The 12,281-nt window shown below is 43.0% G+C and overlaps 1 protein-coding gene across 7 annotated transcripts in view; it reads right to left on the bottom strand.

Moving 5' to 3' along the window:
• Positions 1–9,981, bottom strand: part of MTMR3 (myotubularin related protein 3) — a 59,323-nt gene extending 49,342 nt beyond the window's left edge. For 6 of the 7 annotated variants that reach the window (XM_069961459.1, XM_069961462.1, XM_069961461.1 and 3 more), the window contains exon 1: positions 9,829–9,981. The gene's annotated coding sequence lies outside the window, so the exon portion shown is untranslated. Of the gene's footprint in view, positions 1–3,185; positions 3,207–9,828 lie in introns of those variants that run through there. The other variant, XM_069961460.1, reaches the window with a different exon arrangement.
• Between the last annotated feature and the right edge of the window lie 2,300 nt (positions 9,982–12,281).

Genomic DNA, 12,281 nt, shown 5'->3' with positions numbered 1-12,281 from the left:
ATCGGCTCTAAGGTTGTAACAGCGGCTGTAGGGAACATGAAAAACCTAGGAAGACAGTGGGAAGAGTGGAGAGGTAATGTATACAGTTTATTACTGTCTTTACAGATTCATCAGCTGGCGGCCATGCATCACTATTACACATCCAGTAGGAATGCGCGGTCAGCAGCGGATGAATTTAGGTCTGGACCACACGATCAGCCGATTATCATTGTCATCGGCTGATACGTTTCTTTTTACACGGAGCGATGATCTGCCAAAACATCCTGATTCAGCCGATTATTGCTCCTTGTAATAAAGCCCTAACGCCATAGTTACACTGTTCCAAATAAAGTGTCCCATAGCCTTCAGCAATTTTACATGTAAGGCCTCCTTCACACGACCAGACTGAAAAAGATACAGATCTTTAGTCATGACTTGTAAAAAAACAAAAAAGTTGAATCCGCATTTGTGGATTTAAGCAAAAAAAAAAAAAAAAAAAAAAAACCCCGAAGGGTGTTTAAAAAAAAAAAAAAAATTTGAACGCTTGGTATGATATCAGTTGCCAGGAAAGCGAACCACAAGTACAGACAGTATATTTCACTGATCCATTGACTTCCATTGGCGAGTCAGTTCTGCACATACAGACTGTGTGAGTTCACGTCCTATTTGTAAGCAGGCAGGACTTTCTGAAAGTATACAAGCTTAAAAAAAATAAATAAATTAGGATTCAATAGGCTGTATACTGTCTGTAATTAAGGCCAGTATACGGATAGTAATATATGGTCATGTGAAGGAGGCCTGTAGCTCAACTACCCGTCAGTCCTAGAAGTATCAAAAACAGTAGTGGGGAACCTTGCCATAGGGATTAAAGAGAATGGAGAATAAAGGCAGAGTACCTGTGAATTATCCGCCTCTAATATAGCGCTACGGTAGAAAAAGAATAGATAATTTACACAATGGCAAACAACCCTGGAGGCTTCTGCTGACATGCTGATATGAGCCGTTTACACAGACTATGGGCATGAAAGGAATAGCGTGGACATGGGCGAGAACAATACGCAGTCTAATCCCACCAAACAAAATCTATGGCTGATATCAGCAAAACAGCAAGGCCATGAACCTGGCACAGACACAGCAATGCCCACTTTTCCATTCAGGCATGTGAAATAGTTAAGATAGCATTGTTATCCTGGAGCAGAATATGTGTAAATAACATTCTGTGTGTAGCGACTACACACTAACACTGGATATGCCGTACAGAAGGGATCCCCCCCCTGCAGACACCTGTGCTTGTGGAGGTGCGCACGTATCTATCAGTTTGTCAGTGGTAACATGGTATGGTTGTACGGGTGCTTATAGGTATGATGAGAAAAGTTCTACATGTGCATCATTTATAAACCACCATGTTCTACTTTCCCGCACACACATACAATGCATCCTTGTATGTTTATATATGTGTCTGGGTGTCTATACGAGGTCTACTTTACTTTTCTCATCTGGTAGGCAGAAGTAGCCAGGAAGGAAGATCCAGTCTTTTGGTGACAGATATACTGCAGAGAAAAGGCTGACATTTACATCCCATATATGTATATAAGTTAATGCATTGGTACAATAGGGCAACCTTATTTCTTGCCCTTCAAGTATTTGGCATGTTTTTTTATTTCTATGTGCGGTGCCTCTATTATTTCTCCAAGAAATGTATGAATAAGTAGATAACTGGGTGTATCTGGTTGGGGGGGCTGTCCGTACACTGGGACTGCCCCCTCTGATTGGATAGTGTCACATTGTGCAAAGACACGCCCCCAGCTGGCAACACCCAACTGTTAACTTAGATTTTTAGGAGTAACAACATAAGTCTGCAGTGCAAGGCTATATTCACACAGTATCTTGGGCCATCCCAACTACCAAAATGGTAATTGCCATTCAATAAAATGAAACAAAATGGCAGGGGGGGGGAGGAGCTTGAATCTTTTGATGTTTTTTGCAAGAAAAAAAAGCATTAGGGTTTTCTTTTAGGCTGCAAATATGGGGACAAGATACAGTGTGTCAAACATTTAAACCCTGGCAGAAACTAACTGGCCCTGCTATAGGTCAATGGGATCAAATTATAATTGATCCACCAGAGCAAACATAAGCAATGGCACTAGTGTGCAGGTTTATTGCATACACACCGCACAGGGCTTTGTATACAGCAGTACCATGTATGTGCCCTAAAGAAAGTACTCCATAAAACAATGGGTTTCTCTAACATACAAAACTTTCTACACTTATTCTGTTATATTACTTGCTCTAAATTAAAAGCACAAAACAATTCAGCCACAGCACAGGGCCACCCCTGTCAGAAGATCCCCTCCTATCTGAGCGGTCAGACGGCCGCAGGCTGGCATGCTGTAAATATTGATCTCAGCTCCACATAACCTAGACAGTCTCAAGGACAAGGGTGATGGGACGCCGGGGTCTGCTGGATTTCCCACCAGGAGAAAATATGCATAATATGCAAAAACAAAATCCACTAAGCTACTGCCAGAGGCATCGTGTGGATAGGTGTGCCGGACAATGGTTATTCTGTGCTAATGAAAAACTTTAGCTTAGTAACCAAGAGCCACATTAAGGGTGCGTTCATATGTACAGGATCTGCAGCAGATTTGATGGTGCAGATTTGAATCTGCAGCAGATTTAATGGTCTTGAATTGATTTGCTTTGAATCTGCCGCTTCAAATCTGCTCCAGATCCTGTACGTGTGAACGCACCCTAAAAGGGGTTATCCAGTGCTACAAAAACCATGGACACTTTCTTTCAGAGACAACATGACTCTTGTCTCCAGTTCAGGTGCTGTTTGCAGTTAAGCTCCATTCACTTCAATGGAACTGAGCAGCAAAACCCAGCCCAAGCTGGAGACAAGAGTAAGGCTGTCTTTGGAAGAAAGTGGCCATGTTTTTTTAGCGCTGGATATCCCCTTTAATCTTCATTCTGTGCACAATTACATCATGATCTCATAGAGGAGACTATGGACGCTGCTGCTATTTTAATATTAATATTATAAGGATCTGGGGGTGCAGAGAAACCTGGGCCTGTTGGAGGTCATAAACTTCTAATGAAAATCTCAGGTAAATAAAAGAGGTCCCAAACCTGAAAATCAGGGGTAGATTGCTCTCGAGTCATCTAGCTCCATAATAGGCTCCTCTAAGAAAAAAACTAGGGCCTACCGTCTATTGGAACACATGCACCTCTAATAGGGTATTTGTGAATCGACCCATAAGGTTGTGTTCTCATGTTCCTCTAATTTCTTGGCAATTTCTGAATGAAATGAAGAGACAAAAACAGATCATAAATGGAGGACATGTACAAACAAAACGCTGAAACGTCTCTTTTCAGCTGTATATAGCTATGTGGTCCATCATTGATTGTGTAAACACAGCCATAAGGGCCCTATTAGACGAGTTTCTACCTATTACCAATGTGGGTCAAAGGGGTAGTTACTCTCCTTAAGGAGACGTGTGGAGACTTACAGACCATTGTTGCTCCACTGAGAATTCTGGGAAGAAAGGATATGCAAAATAGCTCTCACACCTCTTGAGCAAAGAGATGTCAAGTCTCACTCAGTCAAGGAGTCTTAGAACATTAACTGGGGATTTTATGCCAAGCAAAACAATCTCTCCAAAAGGAAACATTTCCCATCTGCAGACAGCTGTTTCTGGGAATTTGCCCCTCATCAGTGCAGAGCAGGGTGTTGGCTGGCTAGTGAGTGGTCTATCGACGTGGGTCAAAAGGGTAGTTAGCGAAACTTGACTTGAAGGGACATCTCTTTGCTCAAGAGGTGTGAGTGCTATTTTGCATTTCCTTTCTTCCCAGAATTCTCAGTGGAGCAGTAATGGTCTGTAAGTCTCCACACGTCTTTATGACGTGCTCTCCTTAAGGAAAGTAACTACCTCTTTTTTTTTTTTTTTTTAAATAAACAATTATAAGCAATACACTAAGTCCCTCCCCCCCCTCCCCGACATCTGATTCTCTATATTAGTAACTACCTCTTTGACCCAGGTCGATGGAACTCTCACTAGCCAGCCAACACCCTGCTCAGCACTGATGAGGGGCAAAACCCCCAAAACAGCTGTCTGCAGATGGGAAATCTTTCCTTTTGAAGAGATTGTTTGGCTTGGCATAAAATCCCCAGTCAATGTTCTAAGGCTCCTTGACTAAGCGAGACTTGACTTGAAGGGACATCTCTTTGCTCAAAAGGTGTGAGCTATTTTGCATATCCTTTCTTACCCATTACCAATAAACGGTTGCAAACAATCGCTTTTGGGAACGGCCTGAAATTACTCATCATAATACACGGAACGATGGTCATTAGTTACAATTACGATTGTTTGTATACTCTAGTACGAACGATGTGTACATACGCCGAAAGATTTGCAAAAAAATTTTAGTCGGTTGACCAATGCCTGCATACACACAGATCATTTCTTAAATTCGAAAAATAACAATTTTTCATACAATAAATTTCTGTGAAATAGGGCCCTAAGGGGCCTTCTATATGGCCGTCCAAGGGGCTGTGCAAGGACAAAAATGATAAATCGAGTGTTCAAGCTGCATGATTAATCTTTGTGTTGTTTGTGCAGCCATAGAAACTGATAGCACAGATATGCATATATCCGTGCTGTCAATTTTCAGACCACACAGCTGTGCATATTTACTGTAACTACAGGCTGCCACCCTGCCTCCTCTAGAATGACTGACCGCCAAAAGAAGCGGCAGCCTGTAGTTACAGCAGTGGCCAGAGAGCAGGACGGGAGCTGACCACGCTGGATCACACAGCAGTGCAGTAGGTAAGCACGTACTGCTGTGTGATCTGGAAACTAGCAGCACGGATAAGTGCATACAAGTACCCATGCTGTCAGTTTCCCTTGGCTATTGGTCACACATCTTTTTACACAGGAAGATGTACGGGCAATAATAATAATCTTCAAACCAGTGCAAAAGATGCGATCAGCTGAGGATCAGGTGTTTTCCTGTTACTTGGCTGATCGCTAACACTTTTACATGGGACATTTCTAGGAACACTTCTAGCCAATAAACAGCCCATGTAAAAGGCCCTAAATAAACAATGCCTGGCACCAGGTAATCGGCCATAAGGCTGGCACCAAATGGGATCTTCTATAGGACCTTTGGGGGTCTGTTGTATTAGATGCCGCATTATTGGGGGGGGGTCGGGGGCAATTTTAGACTGAACCATACTAGAAGAAAAGAGATACAGTAGTTATATTGGAAGGTAAATAATAGAGGGAATGCTTCAGTACATATCATGTGTTTAATGAATACCTTCAAGGAAGAATAAAAACTAGACTAAGCTCCTAAAGCTTTCTGTATGATGACTGTGTACAGTGTCTTCTCGGAAGTTAGTGAACACTCAGAAGTTAGTGCTCTGGAATTCACTTGGCTTCAGTCTCAGTGTAGGGAGTATTTACCAGACATCTATCAGCAGCCATATTAATGCTACTCTGCTCATACTGGTGATACACAGCTCACCATGTAAGTAACAGGACATAACTAGCTGACCAGTAGGGTTCTGACCGCTGACACCCCCAACGATCATGACAATAGAGGTCAAATGAATGGAGCAGAGTGCATGTGCAGTCAACACTTCCTTCAAAGTCTATGGAACTTCTGAACATAAAAAGAGTACAGTGCTCAGCAAGGTCTGAACGTCTCATAGAGAATGACTGGAGAAGTGTTCAAGTGGATGTCCTGCTGCTCAAAAGGAAAGTTATTGAGTAAGGGCTCTATTACATGGAGCAATAATCTAACCATCGCTCTGTGTAATAAAGACAACGATCAGCTGATGACAATCATCATTGGCTCATCATGTCTTCTAGGCCTGGGCCTAGAACCATCTGCTGCCGGGCGAGCATCGCTAATGACTGTAGAAAGAAAAAAAAAAAAAAAAAAAGTTACACACACCTGTCCACACTCCCAGAAAGATAGATACACACACACACATACACTTTCTGCACGATTATAATGCTATACATGGGCTCAGTAAGAGAGTGCCAAATTAGCAGATCGGAGCTCTCTAACATAAACTTATCAAGACATCTAATACTGCCCTTATTCTATTCATAAAACTCTATAAACATTCTATCAAACACAAAAGGGTAAATGCAGCCAACAGGTTGTAATGTGATTATATCTGACTTCAATAGATAAAAGTGGATGGCTAGCAGGTTGCTGTAGATGGTTGTTCTTTGTACTATATAATAAAAATGGGTGGATAAAAAAAGCAGCAAGTCCACGGAGACCTGCAGACAGCTCACCTGAGATTTATGGGCGGCAGGTTACGTTTTTCCTCAATGCCTATAAAACCAATGAGCTGTGCACGTGCTGATCTTATAATACCAGACAGTCACATCCGCCACCTACATCAGGCATTACTAGTACTTTAAATGCCAAGGACCAGCTACAAGTGGGGACTGCTCACGGCCCGCTGCTTGGCTTGTAAAGGGAGTAACAATGGGGCTATGCAGGTACTGGAAAAGTAAACTACAGAGGAGAAAATTCCTCAATGGCAGAGCGAACATTCCGGACACAGAAGGCATTTATTTCCCTTCACAGAGTATGACACAGTAAGGAGATGTGCCAGAGAGTGCGTGGTTCACCCCGTTGGAATTCGGATTTTGCATCGCACCTCTCAGTCACATGACTACTTACTGAACTCATTTCATCTGGAATTAAAGCGACCTATATTCCGTTTTATACACATACACCCGGGCTGATGCAGCTATGCAGGACACATTAAAGGGAAACCATCAGCAAATCTAACCTGCTCATATATCCCTATTGCACAGGAGACGCTGCGGAGGAAGGTATGTCTCTTTCCTTCCACCTCATCACCGCTCCGGTGCAGTTAGTCTGTGCTCCCCAGTCCGGTTAGAGTACTGCCCGCCCCCATAGCGCCAATTTGGCTTGCCCGCCCGACGGCTCTATTCATTATAAGAAAGGGGGGGCGGTGCTATGGAGGCGGGCAGTGCTCCTAAGAGTGTTACCGGACCGGTGAAGCAAAATGACTAACATCATGGGAACGGTGCTGAGGAGGAACGTAAACGCCATACCTTCCTCCTCTGTGTGTCCTCTGCAGTAGGGACATATTAGCAGGTTAGATTCGTCTAACCTGCTGATAGTTACCCTTTAATATGACATTACAAAACTTATACCTGATGGGATCTTGTCCCAGGTAAAAAGTGTTCCTACGTTGGAGATCCAGACTCATCGCATGCACATGACCAAAGAGGATTCCCCCCCCCTCTCCATTTTAAAGGGGGACCCCATTGACATGGGAGTAATACAGCAATGTGACTATCATCTTTTAAAGTCTGGTAAAGTCCATGAAACAGATATCACATGTCGGTTCTCTTTTGGCGACAAGTCTCTTAAAGGAGTTATCCAGGATTAAAGGGGTTATCCAGCGCTACAAAAACATGGCCACTTTTCCCCCTACTGTTGTCTCCAGTTCAGGTGCAGTTTGCAATTAAGCTCCATTTACTTCAATGGAACTGAGTTTCAAAACTCCACCCAAACTGGAGACAACAGTAGGGGGAAAGTGGCCATGTTTTTGTAGCGCTGGATAACACCTTTAAAAAAAAAGACAGCTACTTTCTTCCTTACTTTTCTAACAGCACCACCCCTGTCCTCAGGTTGTGTGTGGTATTACAATTCAGCTCCATCCACATCAATGGAACGGAGCTGCAAAACCACATCCAACCCCAAACTAATGGCAACGGCAATGTTTTTTTAAGCCTGCCCTGGATAACCCCTTTAACCAAAGAACAGTGATCCCAACCTGTGGTTATTCAAATTTTGCAAAATGACAACTCCCAGCAAGCCCTGACAACCTCTGAAATGGACATAATTGGTTGGTTTTCTCCAGGGCATGCTGGACAACCACAGGTTGGGGAACACTGCCTTGGAACATGAGCTTAGAACACAGGTGTTAAACTCAGGCCCCTCCGGCTGTTAAAAAATTACAGTGCCCATCATGCCTGGACAGCCCATACTTTGGCTGTCCAGGCACGATGGGAGTTGTAGTTTTGCAACAGCTGGAGGGCCTGAGTCTGACACATCTTGCTTGGAAGATAGTAGGACCTCTGGCAAACACTAGTTTGTTCTGCATACTACAGCTTCCCATAGGACATTCTCACACAGCATATAGTAGCCAAGTGGTTTCTCATAGTCCATCCTCTGCCAGGGACTGGTAACTCTATGGGGCTGATCTCCAGTACCTGCAGCAATGACGACAGCAGGGGACTCTACAACCTGCGGATGCCGATGTTTTTTTATTCTGGAGTGTGTGAATAGGGTATTAAACATCGCAATGACATACAACGCTGAATGCGGCCTAGTGGGTGACAAGTGCATGAGAGGCCATGTCTGAGGAAGGGTATATTCTGTAACATAGGCTCTATACATGTCATGTTGCAAACATCCTCCCCATGTAACTGATCTTTAATAAAGACGACAGAGAAAGGAGAAGCGGAGGCTTCCAGCACAGCAGGGGTTAAGCACCGGGTACTGTTTGCTCCTGTTATAATACTGTGTACATATGTGGCACTATATAAACAGTGGATGAAGCGTCATAATACTAAACTGACATATACTCCCTTCTAGAACACATACCACACACAGAGCACTACCCTGCGGAGATACAGGGGGCATAGGGCAGATCCCAATCTGCTATGGTTACAGTATAAGATATCAGGTTATATACGGACTATATAGGTGCACAGGTCTATGTCACCATATACACATCATGTCTCTATATGCATAATATGCCACTATATATGTCATATCTCTATATACATAATATACCACTTTATACCATGGCACTATATATGTAGTGTCTATATACAAATTATACCATTACATGTCATGTTACTATATACATAATACCTCTATAGACACATAATTTAGCACTATATGACATGTCTCTCTCTCTCTATATATATATATATATATATATATATATATATATATATATATATGCATATATGTAACGTCACTATATACATCTATAATAGACTACAATATGTTATATATATATATATATATATATATATATATATATAGTGCCACTTTATACATATATAATAGGCCAGTATAGGGCATGTCACTATATACATATATTATAGACCACTATAGGTGTAATGACACTATATATATATATACATACATAATATAGCACTATATGGCATGTCACTATATACATATATAATATAGCACTATATGGCATGTCACTATATACATATATAATATAGCACTATATGGCATGTCACTATATACATATATAATATAGCACTATATGGCATGTCACTATATACATATATAATATAGCACTATATGGCATGTCACTATATATATATATATTATAGCACTATATGGCATGTCACTATATATATATATATATATTATAGCACTATATGGCATGTCACTATATATATATATATATTATAGCACTATATGGCATGTCACTATATATATATATATATATATATATATATTATAGCACTATATGGCATGTCACTATATATATATATATATATATATATATATATATATATGTCGTGTCACTATATACAGGCCAGCCGGGATTGAGCTGGAGGTAAATGAATCAAATGAGAGTATATAGAGTATACAGCGGCTCCCCATTGAGTGGCCAGGCCTGTGGGTCATGTGACCGGCGCCCACAGCACTCCCCGGGTCTCCATCCACATAGACTGGACCAGGGTCTCCCCATTCCATCTGTACAGGACATGTAGGAGAAGGCGGCCATGTCACGCCATGAGCGGCCTCTCTGGTTACCGTGCGGCTCGGAGGGATGAGGTCCCCGGTGTCAGCTGTCTCGCCCCCCCCTCCCCGTTGTCGGTTGCTGTCAGTCCGAGCTCCGGGTTCTTCCTTCCTCCTCACAACCACAACAACATGGCGGAAGCGCGGGCACGCAGGAAAGGCCTTCAGCTGAGAGGGAGGGGGGGGGGGGGGGTCAACGTCACGGGCACGGCCACTTGCACGCACACAGACACACCCACTGAGGGTACGCGCGGACACGCCCCCTTATAGTGTAGCCGCAGCTGTACTGAGCCTCAGCCAAAGGAAGGCAAAGCTGGGGTGGGTGTGTCGCCAGGGGGCGGGGCTTAGCGTGTTGTGACTTCTAGCTGTCATTATCCAGGGGTGGGGGCGGGGCTGGAGGGGGCGTGTCTGTGCCGAGACCCAAACAAACCATTTAAAGGGACACTGCATCCGCGATTTCCAAGGGCCAAGTTCGAGTTGCTTGTAGTGGTCGCTCTGCACAACTGAATACTCTATGATATATGAAAATCGCCTATACATTTTGAAGTGGTTCCTGTAGCAATTTGCTTTCTGTGAAATTAAATTGTCTAATGCACAGGTGTCACAGGTCCTCCAGATGTTACAAAACTACAATTCCCATCATGCCTGGACAGCTAAGGCTATAGCTTTGGCTGTCCAGGCATGATGGGAATTGTAGTTTTGATCTCGCCCTGTTTGAGCACAGGGAGAAATCTATCAATTATGGCAGGTGGGGCAGGAAGAAGCCGCAGGGGTCCGTGCCAAGCAGCATGAAAATAGTGCCCCCTTTGGACAGAATTGCTGCGAAGTTTCCCTGCAGATTTGCAGCCGCTGCAATTTGCTGGGTGTTTGTGACAGAGCTGCATAGAAAAAAAATTGCCACATATTTAACCCTTTAAGGACGGGGCCGATTTTCGTTTTTGCGTTATTGTTTTTTCCTCCTTGTGTTTAAGGCCATAGCACTTGCATTTTTCCACCTAGAAACCCACATGAGCCCTTATTTTTTGCGTCACTAATTGTACTTTACAATGACTTGCATTAAGTACACTGCAAAACCAGAAAAAAATTCAAAGTGCGGTGAAATTGAAAAAAAACTCACATTTTGTTTATTTGGGGGTATTTGTTTTTATGCCATTTGCCCTGGGGTAAAACTGACTTGTTATGCATGTTCCTCAAGTCGTTACGATTAAAACGATATATAACATGTATAACTTATATTGTATCTGATGGCCTGTAAAAAATTCAAACCATTGTTAACAAATATACGTTCCTTAAAATCGCTCTATTCCCAGGCTTATAGCGCTTTTATCCTTTGGTCTATGGGGCTGTGTGAAGTGTCCCCCACTAGACACCAGGGAACGGCTGAATCCGGTAATTGGAGGCAGCTGTCAACTTTGACAGCTGCCTACGATTACCTGATTAGCAGGCACAGCGATCAGACCGTGCCCGCTAATAGCCGCAGTCCCGGGCACCCGGGAATGCGGTGGTTCAGAGCGGGGTCGCCGCGCGGCCCCGCTCTGAACACCTTCTGGGGACATATGACGTACAGGTACGTCATATGTCCCTAAGAGGTTAAAGGGGAACTCCACATAAGGAAAACTTGTTTTCTATTAAAAGTACATTAAAAGTTATATAGATGTGTCTATACAATGTATTACTGTATCTGTATGGTTCTGCCACATTGGTAGCTGATAGAAATCCAGGAAGTAAAAAAAAAATCTCCTCAATGCCAATTCACATTGTCTTCTGCTCCTACTGCTCTCCCACCTAAGGAGACAAAGATTCCATGCACAAAAAAAGCAGGCATAAGCAGTATATCCCATGTAAGATAATATCAGAAAAAGTCCTTATTGTGGGGCTCAACTTCAAAGATAAAAGTTGCTTGATCATAATATGTGCGTGGAGATAAAAAGAGAACAAAGATTAAATTTAATTTAAAAGTTCTTTAGTTTATTCCAATATCTGTGATACAGGTAGAGAATACAGTGTGCTGTGTGGTGTTACAGGGAGAGAATACAGCATGCTGTGTGGTGTTACAGGTAGAGAATACAGCGTGCTGTGTGGTGTTACAGGTAGAGAATACAGCGTGCTGTGTGATGTTACAGGTAGAGAATACAGTGTGCTGTGTGGTGTTACAGGGAGAGAATACAGCATGCTGTGTGGTGTTACAGGTAGAGAATACAGCGTGCTGTGTGGTGTTACAGGTAGAGAATACAGCGTGCTGTGTGGTGTTACAGGTAGAGAATACAGTGTGCTGTGTGGTGTTACAGGTAGAGAATACAGTGTGCTGTGTGGTGTTACAGGTAGAGAATACAGTGGGCTGTGTGGTGTTACAGGTAGAGAATACAGCGTGCGGTGTGGTGTTACAGGTAGAGAATACGGCGTGCTGTGTGGTGTTACTTGTAGAGAATACAGCGTGCTGTGTGGTGTTATAGGTAGAGAATACAGCG

This window comes from Dendropsophus ebraccatus, chromosome 3, assembly GCF_027789765.1.
Source record: "Dendropsophus ebraccatus isolate aDenEbr1 chromosome 3, aDenEbr1.pat, whole genome shotgun sequence".
In the NCBI taxonomy this organism is placed as follows: domain Eukaryota; kingdom Metazoa; phylum Chordata; class Amphibia; order Anura; family Hylidae; genus Dendropsophus; species Dendropsophus ebraccatus.
Note: the sequence above shows the minus strand (reverse complement) of the source record. Positions and strands in the feature narration are given on the sequence as shown.